The sequence below is a fragment of the Lissotriton vulgaris genome, chromosome 7 (genome assembly GCF_964263255.1).
Source record: "Lissotriton vulgaris chromosome 7, aLisVul1.2, whole genome shotgun sequence".
Classification (NCBI taxonomy): Eukaryota; Metazoa; Chordata; class Amphibia; order Caudata; family Salamandridae; genus Lissotriton; species Lissotriton vulgaris.
The window spans coordinates 455,263,972-455,276,503 of record NC_141695.1 but is presented as its reverse complement, the minus strand read 5'-3'; the positions used below and the strand labels follow the sequence as shown (position 1 = coordinate 455,276,503).

At 45.7% G+C, this 12,532-nt stretch overlaps 1 protein-coding gene across 4 annotated transcripts in view; it reads right to left on the bottom strand.

Annotated features, from left to right (window-relative positions):
• Nucleotides 1-12,532, bottom strand: part of LOC147701851 (CD209 antigen-like protein C) — a 200,784-nt gene that overhangs the window by 59,270 nt on the left and 128,982 nt on the right. The gene's annotated exons all lie outside the window — the stretch shown is intronic.

Here is a 12,532-nt window from a genome sequence, read left to right as displayed (position 1 = left end):
CACCTCCTTCCAAGCTGGAAAAGACCAAATGCTGTGCTTGGATCCGAGCTGCTGCAGTGGAGGGGTTTTGTAGCTCAATATGGGCAGGTTCGCACTCTCAAAAAAGAGAGGTGGAGATGTGCTCCCCATTGTCATCTTATTTCCTGAGCCATTTCTAGAAAAGGATCATTTCTAGGTCCCCAATCTTGCACCAAGCAAATCATCCATTTAAACTTAGGTAGTGGTAAAATAATAACTGTATTGCGCTGTATCTAGACATTGTGTAATTCCTTAATAGAAGATGGACAGACTTTCCAGGTTAGTGAATTTTGCCTCACACATCCTCAGAGAGCCTAAGATTGTGGCCTTTCACCAGGAAGGGGTGCAGGCATGTTTCATGTATGCAGACACCCCATATCGTGCACAATTCCATTGTTTCATAAATCGTTGCCATTAGTATTCAATTGACAGATAAGCTTTTATCAAATCAGAAGATGGGTCTTTCAACTCCCCATGCACAATGCTGTTTTGCTTTTCATTACCTTACTATGACCCAACAGTTGTAGTTCACTTTGCATTTCTCCAGCCATGCTTTGGACCTTGCATTTTTTACTCAAGCCTTTTCTATTAAAGGTCCCTCTAACCTCTGCTTTCAGTTCCCTTGGCCCTTCATCCCTGCATATTTGAGGCTCTCCTTTGATCCTTGCTTCAGAGCGCATCTCCCTCCCCCACCTGCCCTTCCAGTCCGGCTCCAGCACATCACAAGGGGCAACACGCTCAAACAGTGCCGCAGGCACTTTCCTAAAAGTACAGCCGGCAAAGTGGCACAGTCCCCAAGCCCTGCAGAGCCAAATATCACTGATCCGCCAGCTGCACACACCTACACTCCCCCTCTGTCTCAGGATTGAAGGCCAATACCCTTTTCCCCCTCTGAGCCTCGTCTTTGCCCTCTATACCTGTCTGGCAACCTAGGAAACCCCATCCAATGTATGAATTGCACAGGGTGAATGCCCAATTCCAGCATCACAATTTAACATCATTGTGTGATCCTGGGCAAATATCATGATCCACAAGCATACCGTTTGCTCCTCATTAACTCATATCACCGATGAACGCAGGGTTGCACTCTCTTGTAAAGGAAAACGCCCACAACACCATCCAATGTCTTAATTGGCCAGTGTGAAACCTGGAATCTGCAACAAATCCGGCACCCTTACATGAACAAACTGTGATCCTGAGTTGATACTGTTTTCCAGCAGCTTCCCAGTTGACTACTTGTACACTCCTGCAGTCATTTTCAAACACAATTGCACATTTATTTACACCTCCCTTTCACCATAATTGGTATAGCCATGTACAGGGCGTGTTCTCTTACCTTTGTCCACACTTTTGGTGACCTGTAAATTCCGCATTAACCTTCCTTCAGCCCTTCACCCCAACACACTTCCAACCATTAATTAATATTTAACTTTAAGAGGCACACTTCTACATTCATACACATGCCTTAGCCCTTACACCCTGAATTGCATACCCCCTAGGGCTATTTGCTCACAATCATACCTGATACCCCATCACCCACATACTCGCTTCCCACTCCACACAACCATCAACATCCATCACCCCTGTCCCTCCTTCATACTGCCTTCAGTCCCTTGCAAGGCATACCCACACTCACAGCAAACACCACTAGCTCTTCTCAAGCAGCAGCATGCACGGCACGGGACCACTCTGCAAACCCCCCTACAACAGGAATTAGTTACCCCTCTGCAATGCCCGCCTGCCCTTCACAACAGTAACAGAACAGGTATATTCACACACATTACACAGTATTGACTGGGTGGGCTGAGTAACCTCCCCATGTCCACTTTACGCTTCAGAAAGCACTAGCCGTGGTCCCCTGTGTCCACTCAATTGCATACCCTCATAACTAAGCATAACAATCACTGACGTATTACAGTCTACATCAGGGGGTCTCTGACCAGTAGCACAGGAGCTACTGGTAGCTCACCAGCACCCTCAAAGTAGCTCTCAGAGGTGTAGCCAAACATTTAATTCGGATAGTCTGTGCATATTAAAGAAGGCAATACTGCTAATCTCAAGACCCTTTTAGTAACAGCCAAGCAAACTTGTGACACGCCTCTTGATAATCAGATGCTCACTCTCCAAGCCTATGTGGTCTGCAAAATCACCATCTGTCTCCAGTCTCAATCTAGCTAAGTACCAAAGAGATTGGACATGTTGTCGGCCCTGCTCTGTCAGTCACAAACTGTGTGTGAAGAATGGGCCATGAAAGAAGAGTGACCGCAGTAGCCTGAGCAGTAACCCGTGCAGACCCACCGAAGTGTCTGACAACTGGAGCCACAGTTGAAAAATGTGTTATTGAGGTGAATGATCAGTCAAAGAGCAGAGAAAAAAAGGGTACGGATACAGAGCTGAGACACTTAGATGCCACAGCTGGATGTGTGTATGCATGTATGCACATTTATGTGTGTCTGTGTGTGTGAGATTGTGTCCCTCCATTATAAACAGTATTGCTTTGCAAAGTCTCTGCCTGGTGTCAAGGACAACAGAAGTATAAGCTACCCTCTCCCATCATAAAGGGTTAATTTCTGGCACAATCATGTTTGTTCATGTTTGTTCATGTCATAATAGTGAGTATGGCATCATTATTGTTATCCATGACTATTTGGGACATTCTTTGTATAGTTGTGGCATTCTGGAAGCGGGGGAAGACAGTGGCAGTGTCCATACTCCGCTTGCTGGCTACTGGATGAGCTGGTAAAATTATAGTGTAATTGGAAGAGCGTTGCTGAAATAATAGCGCTTTTTAAACATCTCATTTTAAAATTTCCTTGTGCACGATTTTAGCGAGTGTGCTGCACGTAATTGTTTAATACTGTTTTAAAAACTTATCCGGAGTGCTGGTCTCGATTCCTGTGCCTGCCCGCCTCGGTCCGACTCGGTAATTCATTACCGTTGTGCGGAGGGCGGACAGGTGAGGGCCAGGCACTTCCGGGAGCGGTCAGCGCTCTAGTGCTCAACTGGGGGCTACTTAGGCGGAGCCTCAGGTCAGCGCAGCTGCGGGGGAAGACAGTGGCAGTGTCCATACTCCGCTTGCTTGCTACTGGATGAGCTGGTAAAATTATAGTGTAATTGGAAGAGCGTTGCTGAAATAATAGCGCTTTTTAAACATCTCATTTTAAAATTTCCTTGTGCACGATTTTAGCGAGTGTGCTGCACGTAATTGTTTAATACTGTTTTAAAAACTTATCCGGAGTGCTGGTCTCGATTCCTGTGCCTGCCCGCCTCGGTCCGACTCGGTAATTCATTACCGTTGTGCGGAGGGCGGACAGGTGAGGGCCAGGCACTTCCGGGAGCGGTCAGCGCTCTAGTGCTCAACTGGGGGCTACTTAGGCGGAGCCTCAGGTCAGCGCAGCTGCGGGGGAAGACAGTGGCAGTGTCCATACTCCGCTTGCTGGCTACTGGATGAGCTGGTAAAATTATAGTGTAATTGGAAGAGCGTTGCTGAAATAATAGCGCTTTTTAAACATCTCATTTTAAAATTTCCTTGTGCACGATTTTAGCGAGTGTGCTGCACGTAATTGTTTAATACTGTTTTAAAAACTTATCCGGAGTGCTGATCTCGATTCCTGTGCCTGCCCGCCTCGGTCCGACTCGGTAATTCATTACCGTTGTGCGGAGGGCGGACAGGTGAGGGCCAGGCACTTCCGGGAGCGGTCAGCGCTCTAGTGCTCAACTGGGGGCTACTTAGCCATCGCCTCACAGGAAGCGCGCAGCGATTGCGCGCAGCCTCATCACAGCCGAAGACCAGCCAAAGAGCTGCCCGTCTGCGCCCGTCCGCGACAGGACGAGGCGACGGGGCGGTACCTCTTACATCATGCCGCCTCTCGGCGCTTCCAAACATATCAGGTATGATTCTAGATTCCTGACATCACTGAGGCAACTCTCCGCTCCATGTTATGCAGAGGATAATAGACCCTGTTTCGATGGCCCGTTCTCGTGTAACAAATGTCATTATACCTCAATGCATTTTAATAACTCTCACGACCCTTGTAAATCATTTAAAGATCTACAATGCATCCTTATGAATGTTCGTTCGATGCCTAAACACCAAACTGAGATCTGGGACCTATTACACTCTCTGTCCCCAGATCTATGTTTCATTACTGAAACTTGGTTAAAACCCCATACGGTATCTGCCATCACTTTGGGAGTACCTATGGGGTACAAACTTCACCACTCTGATCGCCCCGATAAAACTGGCGGTGGCATCGCTATAATTTATAAAGAGTTTATTAAATTAGACATTTTAGATAAACAATGTTGCAGAGATATGGAAACAATGGTTTTCAGAATCACCTTCCCCAACAGAAAGACTAGCAAAGGTGCACTTGTTTACCGACCACCTCTTCCATGCCCCAGTTTCTCCACATCTCTTTTAGAGATGCTTGGCCCTTACATGCGGGCCAATGAAGATTTCCTTCTCCTTGGAGATTTTAATATCCACACTGACCAATGTGAATCCACAGGGACTAAAAGTTTGTCGACTGATATGACAACCATCGGTCTTTCACAAAAGAATCAGGATCCCACCCATGAAGGTGGACATTGCATTGACCTAATATATACCAACTTCGACAATATACTGTGTCATAAACCTATTCAAGTCCACTGGTCAGATCATTTTTTATTACAATTTACTATTTTTAAAGTTAATAAAGGTCCCCCAAAAAACTCCCTTCCCTCCACTACACGTAGACAGTGGCACAAACTCTCACTGGATGCGCTAGAAAAGGCGTGGGAAAAACCCGAGATTAGAGACACCGACAAAGTAGAACAAAAGCTAATTATGCTCCAGCAAACTCTGACGGCAGCCATTGATAAAAGTGCCCCCTTGAAAACATTTAGACAGTTTCCGGTGGCTAAACAGGAAAAATGGTATACCGAGGCTCTAAGGAAAGAGAAGCAAGAATGTAGAAGGATAGAGAAGAGATGGAGGAAATCACACTCTGAGGATAATAAAAAGGCACATCGTGCAGCCCAAGCTAATTACTATAAACATATCAAGGCTGCCCGTAAAAATAACATTGCCCAACAGCTCATGGAAGCTGATAATTCTCCCAGAGAACTGTACAGGATTCTTGAAACCTTTGTAAAACCTACGGCATCTATATGTCCAGATGACTTCTCACAAAGCCTATGTGAAGAAGTGTCATCTTACTTTGAAAACAAAATAGAATCCATCTATGGAAAAATCTTAACTTCCCAACCAAATGGTGACTCCCTAAATGTCTCCTCTCCCAATGAAAATACCAACCTTACCTTAACTACATTCCCTCCTGTTAACACGGAAGAGCTTGATACAATAATGACCCAAGTTAAATCTGGATCTCCGGATGACCTTATTCCTGTTAAAACCTTAACCCCCCTTCGTACCCTGTTAGCCCCCTACATTCAGGATATTATCAACCAGTCGCTTAAAGAGGGAAAAGTACCAACTGAATGGAAAAGAGCAGTGGTGAACCCTATCCGCAAGAATGCGGCTCTCCCATGGACGGAGCTTTCCAACCTCCGTCCTATCTCCCTTCTACCTTACTACAGCAAGATGGCCGAGAAACATGTCAACGCACACCTGTCCAATCACATCGAGGCAGCGGGCGGCCTAGACCACTCGCAATCTGGTTTTAGGCCCAACCATAGCACCGAATCAGCCCTTCTGTCAGTGACAGATAACATCAGAATGTCACTTGACAGAGGGAGCTCAGTGATTTTGGTGCTATTGGATTTGTCCGCTGCCTTCGACACGGTGTCGCACAAAATTCTTCTCGGCCGTCTGAAGGGAGTTGGAGTAAAGGGGACCGCTCTTGCGTGGCTGGAAAGCTTTCTTGAAGACAGACAACAAGGTGTCAAATTAGGCACCCATAAATCTGTCTGCAGGAAGCTTACCAAGGGGGTGCCACAGGGCTCATGTCTGAGCCCCACGTTATTCAACGTATATGTGGCCCCCCTGGCAGAGATTATTAGATCTCACGGGTTTTCACCTATCTCTTACGCTGACGATACTCAGCTGCTGTTCCCTTTCCAAGCTATTACACCTGCAGTCATGCAATCTTTCCAAGACGGCATGAGAGCTGTGGCAGGTTGGATGGCCCAGAACTTCCTCCAATGCAACGTGACCAAAACGGAGGTCATGTTGTTTGGAGGGGCCACCCTGCTCTGGTTCCCGGAATGGTGGCCACCTGAGCTTGGACCTGTCCCAGCGCCCAAACAAACCATCAAAAATCTGGGGGTACGCCTAGACCAAACTCTGATTATGAAAGATCACGTCAGCCAGGTTACGGGAACGTGTTTCCGTACAATTGGTCTTTTACGGCGTATCTTCCCTTTCCTACCAAACACCCATAGGAAAACGCTGGTTCAGGCACTAGTCCTTGGACGGGTGGACTATTGCAATAGTCTACTCATTTCCGCCAATCAGGAACAACTGCGCAGACTGCAGGTGGTACAGAACACCGCGGCAAGACTTATCCTGAATGCCCCTCCCCGTACCTCCTCTCGTCCCCTCCTTTCCCACCTTCACTGGCTCCCAGTACAACAGCGGATAAATTTTAAACTCTGCTGCATCATGCACAAAAGCATATATGGGTCTGGTCCCAAATATCTGAAAGATATCTTCTTTCCCTACTCTCCCGGACGCACTCTACGCTCCAGCAACACTATGCTGCTATATGTACCTAAAGTAAAAAGAGCGAGACAGGGTGGCCGTGCCCCCTCCATTAAAGGTCCATTGCTGTGGAACTCCCTCCCCCCCCAGCTAAGACAAACTGCCAACCTCCTCAACTTCAGGAAGAAATTAAAAACCTACTTATTCACACAAGATTAATTTAGCCCTCCCTCTGCCTCCCCTTATCTATAGTTTGTTCATCTCACTCAGAAGCCACGCGCGGAGATACCCCTTCGGGGCTGATTCACGCGCGCTATAAGACTATAAATAAATAAATAAATAAAATAAAGCCATCATTGACCTATTAAGAGCAATGCCTGATAGTTGGTAGTTAAAAGAGAATTCAAACTGATTTGGGGTGACCTATTGCTGTGGTTATGCCCTTTGTGCTGGATGGCATGTGATGGAGAAGCATTTAATACTGATAACGTTGATCCTGGTGTTTCCTGTGATAACCTCACCTGTATTGCTTGGGTAGTCACTACTGATATCTTGCTTAGGTTGTGTCCTGTATCTGGTCACTATTTTGCAGTGATAACATATGCTAGTAGCTTGTGAGGACTTTCCTTGAGCAGAAGTAGCTCTTACTACAGAAAAGGTTGGAGATCCCTGGTCTACGTTGACTAACGTCCACCTGGCAAAGGTTCCCTGTAAGCACCAAGGTGCAACATGATTTATAACACAAACTGTGTTGGCTGCTGTGAAAACACAAGAAAGCAAACACTCCCACTAAATGTTCCTAAATAATCTCATTCCCTATGTCCTGCGCACCTCCACCCCACACTATTCGTTGTTCATAGTAGCACCACATCTACCAAAAGAACCCCACTGTGTCTAGTATCCTATCCAGCCGAAGACCGCACAGCTCCCCTACACCAGAGCAGCACCTCTCTCTGTAGACTCCAGCTGTTAAGTAGCTCTTTGCTTGTCGGAGCCTGTAGTTTCAATTTTCCTATTATATATATGGGCCTGCAAGTTCCAGAATGCAAATCTCAGATGGGTAAATCATTAGAACTAGCTAAAGGTGTCACACAATGCCACAACACACAAATCCAAACTGCATAAATCTGCTACGCATAACGCATTTAAATATCTCTTAATAAGCCACACAATTCAACTACACACACTTCCCCTCAACATCCTTTCACTCTTACCACATCTATTCCTCTTTTTAGGGTGTCTTCTGCATACACAGAAGCTCCCTCTTTATGAGTCTGTGGCCTGCTATCCCCTCCTTTCTCACATATTCTTTCTACTCTTCGGTCTGGAGTTTATTCACCACTTCCCCTCTCTACCTTCCTTTCCATCTATTCTTTACAGCTCTCATCCCTATCTGTTCACCAAGCCACATAATTCCACTTCACAAGTACACTACACACCACACAATTCCACAACTAACAATCCAATCCACATAATTTCACTCCACACAACTTACAACCCCTCCACACCACAAAAAACAGGTAATTGTGATTTACACTGCCAATAGCTTAATCTCTTGCAGACCTATTGCATTGCAAGTGCTTGTTATTACATGTAAGTCAACCCTAAGGTAGGAAATCAAATTTTCAAGGGAACATCGCACCATTTATTTCTCGGTGGGACAGGGCTCACTATCTAGTCATACCCCCACATATGTGTCCTTTTAATCTGTAAAATGAAACTACATAGAACAGGCTGGTGATCCCTTAGCACTTAAAAAACTATGTGGGTCTAAAAAAGCGTAAGGTGGGTCAGGAAGTGCCTCTCGTAAGCAACACCAAGGGAGCTACTGGTAGGTCCTCACCAGTTGGCTCACTATGTCATCAATGGCACTAACCTGACATGAAAGAAATGTGATCTTTAATTTTTATATAGTGTCCGTATTCATTTAAAACAACAGTCACACGTTTTAGACCATCTCCACCTGAACAGCCGTACACTATTTAAAAATTAAAGATGGTGTGATATGTGTCATTAACTCAGTTTCAACTTTGTAGGAGAGTATATGTAACCTCCTTTGTACAACAGGGCTCTCAGGTTTTTTAGATTGATATCACTTTATTTTGAAACACATCTTCTTTAATCATGCTTAAACTGGCAGGTTGGTCACCTTTCTTTCATGTCAGGTTAGTGCCAATGGTGACAGTGAGCCAGGTGGTGTGGACCTACCAGTAGCTCCCTTGGTGTTGTTTATGTGAGGCACTTCCTGACCCACCTTATGCTTTTTAGATCTACTTTGTTATTTAAGTGTTGCGGGCTCACTGGCCTGTTCTATTTTATTGATTTTATAGATGAAAATAAAACATAACTCGATAGTAAAACCTGTCCCACCAAGAAAGAAATGGTGCAATGTTCCTTTGAAAATTTGATTTTTTATGTGTAGTATGTAACCAGGTCTTGACATTTTAACATTATTCAATGGCGGGCATCCTGGTTTATTTTCCCTCTTTCACTCCCCCTTTGTAACATGAACCCCTAAGGTAGTCTCAACTTAGCCCAATGGGCAGGATGCAGTGCATGGGAAAGGTAGGACATGTACAGGTGTGCATGTCCTAATTGTGAGATGCTGCTAATTTCGTTTTTCACAATTGCAATGACTGTTTCTCCCATATGCTATCATTGGAGCTGCCTTGTAACATCGTACAAGTGTAACTTTCAATACGGAAGATACATAAATTTGGATTTTGGACTCTCTGGACTCAGAATTTAGAAATGCATCTTTCTGTGAACCTGGTTTTCAAATTGTGTGTTTGAAAATGCAGCTTTTAGAAAGTGGCAATTTTCTTGCTTTACCATCCTATGCATCTGCCTGCCTGTGGAATACACATCTGGTTTTGACTGACAGTTGGTCTGTTTGTGCATTCCCTTTGTGTGACTCTAGACAGTCACACAAAGGGAAATGAGGTGTGCCCTGCCTATTCTGAATGCCCATCCTGGGCTATAGTGGTGGGTTGAGTTGTCAATGACACTTGAATAGGGCTGTGCCTGTACTCTCACAGTGTTGTCTGCATCCTCCTGTAGCGTGTCTGGAGCCAGGACAGGGTAATCCAGGAACTGTTAACTACATAGACTATCCTTTGAAGTATGCCTACTTCAAAGGTGAAAAAGGGTATTCATATTGGACCTGTAACTCCACATATTTTGAACACTTCCTGAACTGAGGATTCTGCCAAGAAGAAGACCTAAAGAGCTGCCCATTTGCTGTGTTGTTTTGCCGGGTTGGCTTGCAGTTGCTGCTTCTGTCTGTGGGCAGTGATAGGACCGAACTTCATTTTCTTGAATCCTGCTTTCCAAGTTCTCCAGGGGCTCAAGTGTGCCTGCCTCCTGTTGGAAGTCTCTGAGCCATTAAATACCTTATCTGCAGCCCCCCTGATCTCCTCTGCTGTGAGTTCCGACCTGCCAAGTGGTGCCAACTCCAGTTCTTGGTCCTTGGAGGGGGTTTGGCTGCTTCAAGAGCTGAAAATCCATGCATCTCCCCTTCATCTCTGTTTTTCCCACCTCAAGTTTGCAGTGAGGTTAAAAAACCAATGCATCGCAGTGGCCAAAAAAATCGATGCAGCTTGTAGCTTGAAGAACCTCCCCAGCCTGTGTCCAGGGCACTGATTCTCTGACGTTTGAGACCCCCACTCCGACTTCGATGCAGGCTCTGCTGTGTGCCTGAAGGAATCTAAGCATCACTTGTCTGCAGCTGTGGAAATCGACACAGAGCCTATTTCTCCGCCACATCGACCAAGCGTGTATGGATTTTCCATGCACCTCACCTGTGCACCAAGTTTCCAATGCATCACCCTGCAGTAAGGAGCCGCCTCAGTAAACCAACTCATTGCTTCTCCTCATAGTAAGGAATTAACGCAGCACTTCTGTGTGCAGCAGAACTGATGCCTCAATTCCCCTGGGACTTAAAAATCAATTAATTGCTTGTGTTTTCTGATGCTTCCCTCCTTTGCGGCTGTTTTTCATCTTGGATTTTGACGCATCGAAGATACTTTGTGCTCAAATCAACGCATCCATCGAATGCTATGGACTAGATTGCTTTAATCTGCTTGTGTATGTTGGATTTTTTGTCATTTTGGTCATGTTCGATTTAGATAAAGACTGGTTACTTTTCTAAACAGGTTTGGCGTCCATTTGTAGTGTTTTCATCGTGTTACTGTGTGTTTTATGTACAAAGGCCATAGACTTTACTCATTGCCTCTGAAATAGGCCTGACTGCTCTTGCCAAGATACAATCTTGGGTGTGTAACTCCCATAACCTGACTAGAAGGATGGGTCCCTACTTGGACAGGGTGCATACCAATGCCATCTAGAGACCCCCATTTCAAACAGGGACCTAGCAAATGTTCTTGAGGACTGCTGGATATTCAAATGTGTCACACTATCATGGTGATTTTGGGTCTTTTAGCCCTTGCTCAAGTGTAGATTATTGCAATGTGAGTCCGCACGTGGCAATGATTGGGGCTGGGCATCTGGGAACAGGGAGCTTGGAGGGCCAAGCAAGGTGTTGACAAACATGACCAAACAGTGGAGGAAAAGATGTCTCTACGTTGCCATAAACTAGACCATCTTCAGGACAGTAATACTTGTTAATGTTGACCCCTATGACAATGTAGAATAAAAGTGATTACTCTTTATTAATAAAAAACAAAGGTATCCTCGAGGTATTCAGGCAGTTCTACCAAGAACTATACAGCGAGGACAAGAGTCTAAAAACCGATGGCGGCGCCGCCCTGCTCAGCAAGACAAACGTGCCAGAACCTACGGCAGACCAAAGAGAGTCACTAGAGGAGGACATAACAGATGCGGAAATTGAAGCAGCCATCAACCAACTCAAACCAAACAAAGCACCAGGGCCAGATGGATACACAACAACATTCTACAAGACATTCATTCAACAGCTCAAACCTATAATGGCGGACACATACACACACTGCATACACAGGGGCAGAATGACCGAGTCCATGGCCGAGGCAAACATTATCGTAATCCCTAAAGAAGGGAAGGACCCACAATTCCCGCAGAACTACAGACCCATATCACTCATAAATGTAGACTGAAAGATCTACGCGAAGATACTAGCCAACAGACTAAACAGGGACCTTCCTGCCCTCATCCACAACTCACAGGTAGGATACATCAAGAACAGACCAACCAAGGCAACACACGACTACTCTGCCACCTTATCAACCACACAACACACAGCGATGAACAGGCGGTGATGATAGTACTGGATGCAGAGAAAGCATTCGACAGAGTCTCCTGGCCATTCCTGAACAACTGCATGGACAAGTTCGGACTAGGAGCCAAATACAGAATGAATGAATGAATGAATGAATGAATGAATGAATGAATGAAATGATATTTATAAACGCGCAACTTAGCCCGAAGGCGTCAAGGCGCCTAACCAAAGAGAATCAAAAAAGGCAAATCCAGAGCTAGGGGTAGGCTTTGGCAAATAGCCACGTTTTGAGCATCTTCCTAAAGGCTTGCTTAGTGGGGAGGGATTTAATCTCAGTTGGCAGTGCATTCCACAGCTTAGGGGCCAAGGTTGAGAAGGCTCTACCACCCCATTTGGCTCTGCGAACACGGGGGATTGCCAGCAGAGACTTGTTGGCTGAGCGCTGAGTTCTGACAGGGGAATAGGGAACCAGCAGTTCCCTCAGGCCTCTAGCCCCATTTGAAGCCAAAGCCCCATAGATCAGACATAGGGACTTAAAGGCGATCCTGGACTCTATCGGGAGCCAGTGCAAACTTTTCCTTGCAGCCGTAGCAGAAGCCCGCTTGGGTAGATCTAGTACAAATTTTGCTGCGGCATTCTGTACCATTTGAAGT